Raw genomic sequence first — 13,618 nt, 5'->3', positions numbered from 1 at the left:
TATAAAAGTTTGGGTAAGATAGTCATTTTGACTATGTTAATTCTACCTATCCATGAGCATGGGATGTTCTTCCATTTCTTTAGATCGTCTTCAATTTCTTTCTGAAGTGTTTTGAAGTTTTCCTGGTATAGGTCTTTCACTTCTCTTGTAAGGTTGATTCCTAGATACTTGATATTTTTTGATACTATCTTGAATGGAATTGTATTTTTAATCTCTCTCTCCTCAACTTCATTGTTTGTATATAGAAACGCTACTGTCTTTTGTGTATTTACTTTGTATCCAGCCACTTTGCTGTATTGGTTGATTGTTTCTAGGAGTTTTACTGTGGACTCTTTAGGGTTTTTGATGTAGATCATCATATCGTCGGCAAATAGAGATAGCTTGTGTTCCTCTTTCCCTACTTGAATTCCTTTGATTCCCTTCTCTTGTCGGATTGCTATTGCTAGGACTTCTAAAGTTATATTGAATAAGAGTGGAGAGAGTGGACAGCCTTGTCTAGTTCCTGACCTTAGTGGGAATGCTTCTAGTTTCTCGCCGTTAAGTATAATGTTGGCTATAGGCTTTTCATATATAGCTGTAACTATCTTGAGGAAGGTTCCTTCTAATCCTATTTTGCTGAGTGTCTTTAGCATGAAAGGATGTTGGATTTTGTCAAACGCCTTCTCTGCGTCAATTGATATGATCATGTGGTTTTGGTCTTTCATGTTGTTGATGTGATGTATCATATTGATTGATTTGCGTATGTTGAACCAACCTTGCATTCCTGGTATGAATCCCACTTGGTCGTGATGAATGATCTTTTTGATGAAGTGTTGGATTCGGTTTGCTAAGATTTTGTTGAGAATTTTTGCATCTATGTTCATTAGTGAGATTGGTCTGTAGTTTTCTTTCTTAGTGGTGTCTTTGCCTTCTTTGGGAATGAGTGTGATATTAGCCTCATAAAAGGAGTTGGGGAGGATTCCTGTTTTTTCTATGGTTTGGAAAAGCCTATGGAAAAGTGGTAGTAAGTCTTCTTGAAATGTTTGATAGAATTCACCTGTAAATCCATCTAGGCCTGGGCTTTTGTTCTTAGGGAGTTTTTTAATTACATCTTCAATTTCCTCTGAGGTGATTGGACTGTTTAGACTTTCTAGATCTTCCTTTTCCAGCTTTGGAAGAGGGTGTTTGTCCAAGAATCTGTCGATTTCTACTGGGTTCTCTAGCCTAGTTGAGTATAGTTGTTCATAATATGATCTCATGATATGTTGTATTTCATGGGGTTCTGTTGTAATCTCTCCCCTTTCATTTGTGATCCTACTGATTTGGGTGTTTTCCCTCCTTTTTTTGGTGAGTTTTGCCAGTGGTTTGTCTATCTTGTTTATTTTTTCGAAAAACCAACTCCTGGTCTCATTGATTTTTTGTATTGTTTTCTTAGTTTCGATGTTGTTTATTTCTGCTCTGGTTTTTATTATTTCTTGCCTTCTGGTTGTGGTTGGATTTCTCTGTTGCTGTTGCTCCAATTCTTTGAGGTGATCTTTTAAACTGTTGGTTTTGTTATTTTCCTGTTTCTTGACATAGGCCTGTATTGCTATGAGTTTCCCCCTAATTACTGCTTTTGCTGTGTCCCATAAATTTTGACATGTTGTCTCTTCATTGTCATTTGTCTCAAGGAATCTTTTTATTTCTTCCTTGAGTTGTTCTTTGATCCAGGTGTTGTTGAGCAGCATGTTATTTAATCTCCAGGTATTAGTTTTTCTCCATTGCTTCTTCTTGATATCAATTTTAACCTCTGTTGCATAGTGATCTGAAAGGGTACTTCTAATGATCCTTACCTTTGTGGTCTTATATAGGTTGGCTTTGTATCCTAAGACATGGTCTATTCTGGAGAAGGTTCCATGTGGGCTTAAGAAGAATGTGTATTCTGCTTTCTGGGGATGGAGGGCTCTATATGTCTATCAGCCCTAAATCTTCTAATTTTTCATTTAGAGCTCTTATTTCTTTGCTATTTTTCTGTTTGGTGGATCTGTCCAGTGGTGATAGTGGAGTATTCAGGTCCCCTACTATTATCACATTTCCCTTCATGTGTTTCTCCAGGTTTGCCAGTAGTTGCCTCACATATTTTGCTGACTCTAGATTAGGTGCGTATATATTGACCAGGGTTAGTGTTTCTTGATCTAATGTTCCCCTGATCAGTAAGTAGTGACCCTCTTTGTCTCTGATCACTTTCTTGAGGTTGAATACAATTTGATCTGATATAAGAATTGCTATCCCTGCTCTTTTTTGTTTTCCATTGGCCTGGATGATTACTTTCCATCCTTTTATTATAAGCCTGTGCTTATCCTGTAACTGTAGGTGTGTTTCTTGTAGACAGCAGAAGTCCGGTTTATTTTTCCTAACCCAGTTCTCTACTATGTGTCTTTTAATTGGAGAGTTTAGTCCATTTACATTTAGGGAAATTATTGATAGAGAGGACTGTTGTGCAGTTGTATTGTGTGGGGTGGTTGTTGTTACAATCAGGGGTTTGGATTGTGTAATTCGTCTCTGAGTAAATCGCTTAGTATCGGCTTAGTTTGCACAAATAGTTCAAGTTCGTTCATATTTGAGAATGTTTTTAGTCTGCCCTCCCATATGAATGATAGTTTTGCTGGGTATTGGACCCTGGGTTGGAAATTTCTTTCATTCAGTCGTTTAAATATGTCATTCCACTGTCTTCTTGCTTGAATTATTTCAAATGGGAGATCTGGTTTGATTCTTATGTCTTTTCCTTTGTACTTGAGGTTTTTTTTCTCCCTTATTGCTTTCAGGAGTTCCTCTTTCTCTTTGTTTTTTGCCATTTGGATTATTATGTGTCTTGGTGTGGGTTTATTAGGGTCTATTTTATTAGGGACTCTCTTGACTTCCTGGATTTGTCCTGAATTGTCTTTCCAGAGGGTGGGAAAGTTCTCTGTTATTATCTCCCTGACTACCTGTTCTTCCCCCTTCCCTATTTCCTCCCCTTCTGGTATACCTACAATTCTTAGATTGTTTCTTTTGTCTTTATTCATTAGATATTGGACTTTTCCTTCCAGTGCTTTGCCTTTTATTTCTTTGTTGGTTTCTTGATCATTTTTTGATTGCAGTTTTCCTTCGAGTTCTTCGATGTGCTTCTCCAACTCTGTGTTTCTGCTTGTAAGGCTTGTTACTTTGTCTTTTAAATCCTTCACTTCTTTTTGTATGGAATCTCTTATGTTCTTTGACATTTCTTCTTTAATTTGGCTGATTCTTTCATCCATGGCTTTCTTATACTCGGTTGCTAGGGTTTCTTTCATCTGTTTTAGTAATTCTTGCATTTCCTTCCTCATGACCGCTTTTAGGTCTTCTTCCCATGGATCTGTGCGTTTTGGTGGACTTGGAAATTTAATAGGGTTTGTCATGTTGTCTCCAGATATTAGGGATTTCCTTGATTTACGCATAATTCTTTGTATTTAATGGTGTGTTTTTGGAGTGCTGTGGCTTCTAATTTCGGCCTGCTTTGGTCCCCTTCCTGAAGGTGATTCTAGAGGATGCTGTTGGGTGGGCTTGTTGAACCTGGCTCTTTCTCCTCCCCTTTGCTACCTAGAGTTCGGCCCTCCTGCAGTGGGTATTATTGCTTTTCTACTCCTTATTTCTGTCGGCGGTGCAGTTCCACTCCTGGCCACACTGGTTGCTGGCGCTATTGAGCCTAGCTCCCAATCCCCCCTCCTTTCTCTGGGAGTCAATGGAGCTCTGCCCCCTCCAAGTTTCCCTTGAAGGAGTTCCCTCAGTCCGACCCTTCAGGCTCTGCCCTCGCCCTTGGGGAGTCCCTGGTCCACTCCAGGGTCCAGGGGGGTGGACTGCTCTAGGTCACCTGCGAGTCCAGAAGGCTGGCCCTATCTCCCCCCGTCTATTTGGGTTGCTCAAGTTGCCATTCCAGGTGCCCACCTGGGGGAAGGGACTTACCCAAATCACTCTCGCAGGCGCTCGTGGTCCCTGGGATGTGCTGGGCTAGGCTCCCGCGTGAGGCAGCAGGGACTCACCCAGGCCTCCCAGGCTGGCGTCTGGGGTCTCCGGGGGATGTGGTGGGCTAGGCGCCCGCGTGAAGGAGCAGGGACCCGCACAGGCCTCCCGGGCCGGCGTCTGGGGTCTCCGGGGGATGTGGCGGGCTAGGCGCCCGTGTGAAAGGGCAAGGACCCGCGCAGGCCTCCCGGGCCGGCGTCTGGAGTCTCCGCGGGATGTGGCGGGCTAGGCGCCCTTGTAAAGGAGCAGGGACCCGCGCAGGCCTCCCGGGCCGGCGTCTGGGGTCTCCGGGGGATGTGGCGGGCTAGGCGCCCGTGTGAAAGGGCAAGGACCCGCGCAGGCCTCTCGGGCCGGCGTCTGGGGTCTCCGCGGGATGTGGCGGGCTAGGCGCCCGTGTGAAAGGGCAAGGACCCGCGCAGGCCTCCCGGGCCGGCGTCTGGAGTCTCCGCGGGATGTGGCGGGCTAGGCGCCCTTGTAAAGGAGCAGGGACCCGCGCAGGCCTCTCGGGCCGGCATCTGGGGTCTCCGCGGGATGTGGCGGGCTAGGCGCCCGTGTAAAGGACAGGGACCCGCGCAGGCCTTTCGGGCCGGCGTCTGGGGTCTCCGGGGGATGTGCCCAGCTAGGCTCCCGCGTGAGGCAGGAGGGACTCACCCAGGCCTCCCGGGCCGGCGTCTGGGGTCTCCGGGGGATGTGGCGGGCTAGGCGCCCGTGTAAAGGAGCAGGGACCCGGGCCGGCGTCTGGGGTCTCCGGGGGATGTGGCGGGCTAGGCGCCCGTGTAAAGGAGCAGGGACCCGCGCAGGCCTCCCGGGCCGGCGTCTGGGGTCTCCGGGGGATGTGCCCAGCTAGGCTCCCGCGTGAGGCAGGAGGGACTCACCCAGGCCTCCCGGGCCGGCGTCTGGGGTCTCCGGGGGATGTGGCGGGCTAGGCGCCCGTGTGAAAGGGCAAGGACCCATGCAGGCCTCTCCAGATTCTCTGCTCTTGAAGCATATTGCCATGGAAACTATTACAGGCTTCATACTCACTCATTTACACACCCCAAGGTCTTTTTATGATGCCAGAAGACATTCTGCTCAGATGTGGGTGATGATATTACGCCTCTGTAGCTGGAGATCATGCTATTTGTGTAGTTCATAGGGCGAAGGCTAGGAGCGAGTTTTTCTTTAGGGTTCTAGGATTTCTGTTCTATCACTGTTGTTATAATCAGTCTTCTGACATTAGTGGACTTGGTATTTGCTCAGATCCTAGGATAGAACCTAGGATATAGCCTTTCAGAATGGTTCCAGAAGTTCTGCTCAGTCAGTTGTCAAAGCCAGACCTTTGGTATTAGAGATCTTGGTTTTTCTATGAATTTAAAGTCGAGGCCTAGTCTAGAAACTTCCTCAATGGTCCCTTGATAATTTCTGTTTAGTCTATGTTTGTCAGTCTTCTGTAAATAGCAATTTTGGTTTTTGCTTAGGGCAAAGGATAATATGTCTCCCAATTATAGCATACCATTAGGTGATGAGATAGGGCAGCTCTCTCTTAGCTCAAGTTGTTGCCATTTCCTCATATCCATTGTTCTCTTATTTTTTAAATAAGAGCAGGATAAAGAGTATGAATATATCCAAGTTGGAAATATACTTCTATTTTTTCAGGAGTCATGTCAAAATAAGTGTTATTACCAGCAATGATAATCTTATTAAAACTTTTGTATATGTGGTATATTTCATAAGAATAATTTTGTACAGATTTTACTTTGCATGATCTTTATAATAGTGTTATTTTTATTGTAAAATGCTATAGCCTATATGTGAATTCTAATCACTGTTAGAATAAACCTATAATCACACAGTGAAAGGCATTATGTTCTCAGAGATGACTAAACTTATCCAGTCCTTCAGACCAGACTGCATACAACAAACTTCTTTGCAAAAAATAATGTGTACTGCATTGAAGAAGAGAAGAGTAAATTAATAAATGAGAAACCTAGAACCAAACTCTAAGCCAAGTAACCAATGGCATAAAAATTGTTATATATGTTAAATAACATTTAGATATAATGACTATTTGTATTGTATTATCCTCTAACCACACCCAATCCACTCTAATTATGAGAAAAAAATGCAACTTACAGTTGGGAGACTTTAAAAAAGAATCCTGATCATAACTTCTATAAAATCCTGAAGGTCATCCAAAGAAAGAAAAATCCAAGAAACTGTCACTGTCCAGAGAAAACTAAGGGAAAATGACAGTTAAATGAAATGCAATATGGTATCCTGGATGTGATTCTAAAAAAATTTTAACATTAGATCAAAATAAACTAGCAAGCTGAAAATGCAAGTACATAATTATATAAGGGCATTTCAATATTGACTCAGAAATTTGTAATAAACTACATAGTAAAAGGTGTTAAAAACTAGTAGGAAAAGCTAGGAGTCATTTTTATAAAATTCTGTGCTATCTGTTGGCAGATCTAAGACTATTTAATTGTATTGCTGGTTGTTGAAACATAGATTATATGCCTCCACATAACCTCAAATTCAGTGACTGCATGTAATTCACTTGCTACTATTTTTCCTTAGATTTGTATTTTAATTTTTAAAGTATAACAAATAAAATTATCTGACAATGAGAGCTTTATTCCCTCCCCTTTTATCTACATAATTTATTTTTGTATGAGTTTAATGTTCTCTGATTCTGGAAACAAATTTATACTGACTGCAGAAAAAATTATAAATTGTTCTATCTATTATCTATCTGTCTACCTATCTATCCTATCTATTTGAAAATGTTTGATCAAGATTAATACTATTTTCTTAATTTTGGGGTTCCCAGTGGTTCTCATGGGGTTGAGGGGTCCCTAACTGAAATTCTTGTCCCCCATGATGAGAGTTCAGTTAAAGTGCATACTTTGTAGTGCTGTTCAGGTTCTGAAAAGCAAGCGAATGCCCAGACACCTTGTTGGTGCTAAGAAACTTTCGGTATTATAGCTGGCAATGCTTGGGGTCATGTGGTGCTGAAAATCAAAAGCAGTTAACTTCATGCAAAGTATGCATCCTATCCCCTGAATTATATCTATGCTCTATATTTTCTATTTTTAAGAATAATGAATTTATGTACATTTGAAATCATTTTGGGTGCAGATTTATCTTTTATCAGTAAGATACTCAACTTCTTCAACTTTCAGAAGTTTGCTATACTATTATCGTTATTGCTTTTTTTATTGTTCATTTTTATTGCATTGAAATATTGGCATACTTTTCATAATATTATTTGTTTTTCGCAAGATTTTTAAAAAATTAATAAATCATAGGGCGGGAGTGATGGTGCAGTGGTAGGGCATTTGCCTTGCATGCAGCTGATCCAGGACAGACTGGGATTTAATTCCCAGCATCCCATATGGTCCCCCCAAGCCAGGAGCGATTTCTAAGGACATTAGCTGGCTGAGTGTCACCCAGTCTGGCCCAAAAATAAAAAAACAAATTTTTTTTGAGGGGCCAGAGAGATAGACAGTGGTAGGGCAAGCATGCAGTTGATCCAGGACTAAGCTTGGTTTTTGAACCTGGTATTCCCTATGATCTCCCATGCCTGGCAGGAGTGATTTCTGAGTACAGAGCCAGGAATAACAACTGAGTGCTGCCAGGTGTGACCCAAATAAAATTTTCTGAATAAATATTTAAATTATATTTTAAAGTATGACTATTAAATATCAACTAGTAGCCTGATAATAAACAGATGTAAAGCACACAAAGTAGAAAAGCTACAATGGGAAGCAATAAAATCATTGATAAATAATAAAATAAAAATTAATTCACTTGATTAAAGTAATAATTTGTTAACAGACATTTCTAACTCAAACCAGAAGTTGGAATTAGGAATGGATTTACCCATCATCTTCCTCAGTAATATTCTGAAACTATCTCCTCAACTGTATGAGAAGTCCCATTTTATTTTAATATTTTAGTGATTCTGCTAAGGGATAAACTATAAGTTCTGTTAAATAAGAGAAATGTTAATGTTGTTGGTCAGGTCATCTTTTATATTGTTATATAAGTAGGTAGAGGAAGGAGTTTCTATTTCGGCCATGGTAATCTTCATTACCATAAAACCTTGTTGCTGCTACATAATGAGACAGAGATTTTTGTAATTTAGTGTATTCACTGGCACATATTTTGGCATTGCTATACCCAGTAATAACCCTAAATGTGCAATTACAAGCTAAGCTTAACAAGGCATAAAAAATAGATCAGATCAATAGAGGTACAGATATGGTTTGTAAAACAATCCAGTAATCAACATAGTAACAAAATGCTGTAGCATATTTAAAGGGGTGTTTAGAATACTGTTAAAAGAGATGTTGAATATCAAAGGATTCCTTAAAATATCTCTTTCTTTGACCTCACTTCTTTATTTTGTTACCTTCAGTTTCCCCACCCAATGTCCTCATATGATTTTTCATTCATACAATGATACTTCAATGACAGGATGGAATAAACTAACATTCTTTTGGTCATGGTACATAGATTCTAGCAGACAGATGAGCTCTAGAAGATGCTGTGCAGCCCAACACATACTATTATTTGAAACAGTCTTCTTATTTCTACCAAATGCTATCAATTAAAATTATTCTCTAATAATTTTTGCTAGGTTTGCCTGAATGTCCAATATGCTGAAACTTCCAGAGTCAGGATATTCAGTAGCAACAAGTGAGTAAATAAATTATACACAAAAGATCTTGAAATAACTCAAAAACATATATTATATTTATTTTAAGAGCTCTCCAAGAGAATTAGACCTTCTAACCCTGAGGCATCATTTATCGACCAATATCCTCTGTATGTAAAAGTACTAATATTTTCTAGAATCACCTAACAAATGACATTTCAAGTAAGGGAATTTATTGTTCATTTTATATTCAAAAACTATATTTACTAAACTCTGTCTGATCTCTTACATTTGGGGGCAAGTGTCTATTGAAATTAAAATGCTAAGCTTTGACTTTAGAGACGGCAAAAAGTTCAGGTACTGAGTTGCTATATAAAGAATATAATTTTGTCTTTTTTTCACTGTAAAATTAGCTCTTGATGGGAAACTGTTATTCTTTATTTCAGTTCATTGCATTATTGTACAAATGGTTGTGCATATCTTTTTCTTTTCCATCCCCTTCTATTCTCCCAGGCATGGCCTTTGCACCACATCTTTTTCAAGTATATTATACAAATTATATTTTTGTCAAGTTACTATGGTGATGGTGCACCTCAAATCCTTAGATAAGAGTGCTCAGTGTTGTTCTCATCAAAAATCATACATATTGTTTCTGCCACATATTGCAAAAAGAATCCTGAGAGCTTTTTAACTGATAGCACTTGATAATATGAAAGTAAATTGAAATGATCTGTAGCAGGGAAAGGAACAGAAAATGGGAAACAAAGTCATAGCACCTGTAGTACTTATTAAGCAAGATAGTATAAAAGGTCAATGATTCTCTGTTACTCTTAAAATTTCCTTTTTGCTTAACTTCAATAATGAATCGATTGAATCTGTGGTTGCTTTTGACTCTGGGAAAATAATTAGAAATTAAAAGTAGCAATAATTCAGACTATTTAGTTTTCATAAGCATAACTGTTGACTTGTTAAGTGTCAAATTATAGTGTCATTCTCTGAACTCAACCAGAAATTCTTTTCCTTCATGATTCTCTTTGTTTTTAATTCACCAGCTTTAGAGAAAATGTATCATCGTCATTAAGGTATTATTTAACAATTCAAAGATAATATATGTATCCAATAGCAGATTTATTTTGCTAAATCACCAATATTATAACCTTTTAAAAAATCAGTTTAAAATCTATCAGATCCAGAGTATCTGGAATATATGAAGCTCTGGGTTTGATTTAATTTTCTTTAAATACTAAGAGCCCTGTATACCTAAGACCCCCAAATGGCAACAAAGTGTCAGTGTCAGAAGTATTTTTGTTAATATCTTTATTTAAACAACTTGATTACAAATATGATTATAAAAATATATGATGATATTTGGTGCCTAATAAATTAAGAACTGAGGGTGAAGAGTTTTAATAAGGTGGGAAATATGGATGGGATTGAGGGGTGAAGGAATAGTCGGATTTCTAAAGGGGGGAAAGGGGAAGTATATGGAAGGGGCAGAAAAGGAGAAGAGAGCAAATAAGATTAAAAGAAAAAGAAGAGAAAAAAAGTAGCGAGGAGAGGAGGAAAGAGCAGAGGAATGTTAGTCTGTTCAATGAGTAGGCCATATAGTATAACTCTGTAGGTCACAGTTGCTGCTTCTGTGATCTGGCTAGTCACGTACTTCAGGTCCTAAAAGAAGGTATGTTAAAGAGTTTTATTGAGACATCTTCATATCGCAAGCTGGGTATGGTATCATACCTCCGGTATGAATCCGGAGGTGCCATCTTAGGTTGTCCACCCTTTGTATCCAAGAATGCCTGTGAACAGAAAAGCTGAGAGGTTATTTTAGATATAGTAAGATTAAGGCATTAAATCATATTATTTTAAAATTAGGCATCAAGACTGACCCCCTACCCTAAGGAATCAGTAGCCAGTAACAAAGTGAAGGGAAACCCACCCAAACCCACACCTCATCCCCTGCAAGAAAAGACAACCAACACTCCTGGACTCACCAAGTGTGGCCCTTCTTACCAACTCTTCCTAACGCAGACTGTTGCTTGATACCAGACTTAGCTCTAAAAGGACTCCCAACGCAAGAACTCTACCCAAGACCTCCCTGCTGCAAATCTTTTGCCAATGTCAAGAAGGTCAGGGTGTGTGATGAAAAGGCGCCCAGGAACCCACGCCCCACAAGAAAACTCTCAAAAAACAATGGGAAAACCTATAGTTCCATCATAAGTATAAGCCCTGTATAACATTACCTCTTTACCTGCTTTTCTACAAATATAAGGTAGTCTCCACATCACTTTGTTCCTTTAATTACTTTTTTATTTCATTTTTTATTTTTATTAAAAAACACTTTTCTTTATATATATGGGAACACATACATTTTTATCTCTATTTTTATGTTTTTTGGGTGTGTGACTTGCTTCTGTTTTCTTCTCTTTCCACCCCCAAATGCACTGGGAATATAATGTAGCACCATCTCTTCCTGTAAAGGCACACTAATAAAAGGGGTAAGGTTATGTTTAAAAACAGTAGCTACGTAGTACGTTTAAAAAAAAGGAGCTAATCAGTTGTGCCACCACCACTTATTGAAGAGACTTTTCTTGCTCCATTTAGGATTTCTTGCTTCTTTATCAAAATTAGATGTTTATAATGGGGGGGCATTCTCTGACTAATCAAGCTTATTCCATTGATATGAGGGTCTGTCTTTATTCCAATAACATGCTGTTTTTTTTTTCATGCTGTTTTGATAAATATTACTTTGTAATACAGTTTAAAGTTGGGTAAAGTAATGCCTCCCATATTCCTTTTCCCAAGGAATTCTTTTTTTGTTGTTGTTTTGTTTTGTTTTGTTTTGGGCCACACCCAGCAACACTCAGGGGTTATTCCTGGCTCTATGCTCAGAAATCGCCCCTGGCAGGCACCAGAGACCATATAGGATGCCAGGATTCGAACCACGGTCCTTCTGCATGAGAGGCAAACGCCTTACCTCCATGCTATCTCTCCGGCTCCCAAGGAATTCTTTAGCTATTCAAGTGTGCTTGTTGTTCCAAGTGAATTTTGGAAGTGTTTGATCCATTTCTTTCAAGAATGTTATGGGTATCTTTAGAGGGATCACATTAAATCTTTAGAGCGATCTCATTAAATCCAAAATGCTTTAGGGAATATTGGCATTTTAATGATGTTAATCCTGCCAATCTATGAGCAGGGCATGTGTTTCCATTTTCACGTGTCCTCTCTTATTTCTTGGAGCAGGATTTTAAAGTTTTCTTTGTATAGGTCCTTCATGTCTTTAGTCAAGTTTACTCCAAGATATTTAAGTTTGTATGGCACTAAAGTGAATGAGGTTGTTTTCTTAATGTCTATTTCTTCCCTATCATTATTGGTGTCTAAAAAGGCCATTGATTTTTGTGTATTAATTTTGTAGCCTGTCACATTGCTATATGAATATATTGATTCTAGAAGCTTTTTGAGAGAATCTTTAAGGTTTTCAAAATAGAATATCGTATCATCTGCAGACAGTGAGAACTTGACTTCTTTTTCTATCTGGATTTCCTTGATATATTTTTCTTGCCTAATCACTACAGCAAGTATTTCCAGTACTATGATGAATAGAAGTGGTGAGATGGACAGCCTTGCCTTGTACCAGCAGCATCTCTATCTGGTTTTTGTATCAAGGTGATGTTGGCTTCATAAAAGCCATTTGGAAGTGTTTCTCTTTTTTTTTTTTTCAATTTCATGGAAGAGCCTGGCCAGGATTGGTAGTATTTCCTCTTGAAAAGGTTTGAAAGAATTCATTAGTGAATCCATCTGGGCTTGGGCTTTTGGGCAGACATTTGATTACCATTTTAATTTCCTCAATAGTGATGGAGTATTTAAATATGCTACATGCTCCTTATTCAACCATGGAAGGTTATACGAGTCAAAGAATTTATCCATTTCTTCCAGGTTCCCATGTTTAGTGGCATAGAGTTTCTCAAAGTAGTCTCTGATTACCCTTTGAATCTCTGCAATATCTGTAGTGATCTCCCTTTTTTCATTTCTAATACTAGTTATCAAGTTTCTCTCTCTCTTTCTTAGTGAGTTCTGCCAATGGTCTATTTTGAGAATGGTTTATTTTTTTCTAAGAACCAACTTCTGTTTTTGTTGATCTTTCAGAATTTTGGGAGGGGTTGTACTTCATTGACTTCTGCTCTAAGCTTTGCTATTTCTTCTATATCCCTATTTTTGGTTCCTTTTGTTGATCATTTTCTAATTTTATAAGCTGCATCATTAGGCTATTGAGGTATGCCCCTTATTCCTTCCTGGTGTGTGCTTGCAAAGCTATAAATTTCCTCTCAGTAACGTTTTTGCTGTGTCTGTATTTGTTATTATTGATATCTTCTTTCAAATCTGTAGATAATTTTTACTAGATATTTTGCTGGTCTCTCAATGGGTATGTATATGATTAGTAGTCCAATTTCTTCTTGTTGAACATATACCTTGATTTGTACAAAGTGTCCATAATTGTCCCTTACAACTTCTGAGTGTAAATTTTATGTTGCCTGATATTAATATGGCCACTCCAGCTTTTAAGGGTGTTGTTTGCTTGGATGATTTTCCTCCAGCCTTTAACTTTGAGTCTATGTTCTGACTATTCAGGTGTATTTCTTGTAGGCAGCAGAACATTGGGCTCATCTTTTTGACCCATTTTGCCACTCTATGTATTTTAATTGGTGTATTTAGTCTATTGACTTTGAAATATATGATTGTCATTGGACTTACTGTCATCTTTGTAGATAAGTTTGCTGTGTTTGTTGGTTTGTCTTGTCTTAAATTAGATCTTTCAATTTTTTATTTAAGGCTGGTTTTGCATCTGTGAAGTTTCTGAGCTGTTGCTTATTCGTGAAACTATGTATCCTTCCTTCAAACCTGAACGTGAGTTTGGCTGGATGCAGTATTCTAGGTGAGGCATACATTTCATTCAGTCTTGTCACAATAGCCCACCACTGTCTT

Source organism: Suncus etruscus, chromosome 17 (assembly GCF_024139225.1).
Source record: "Suncus etruscus isolate mSunEtr1 chromosome 17, mSunEtr1.pri.cur, whole genome shotgun sequence".
Taxonomy (NCBI): Eukaryota; Metazoa; Chordata; class Mammalia; order Eulipotyphla; family Soricidae; genus Suncus; species Suncus etruscus.
The sequence above is the reverse complement of the archived record's forward strand: the minus strand, read 5'-3'. Positions refer to the sequence as shown.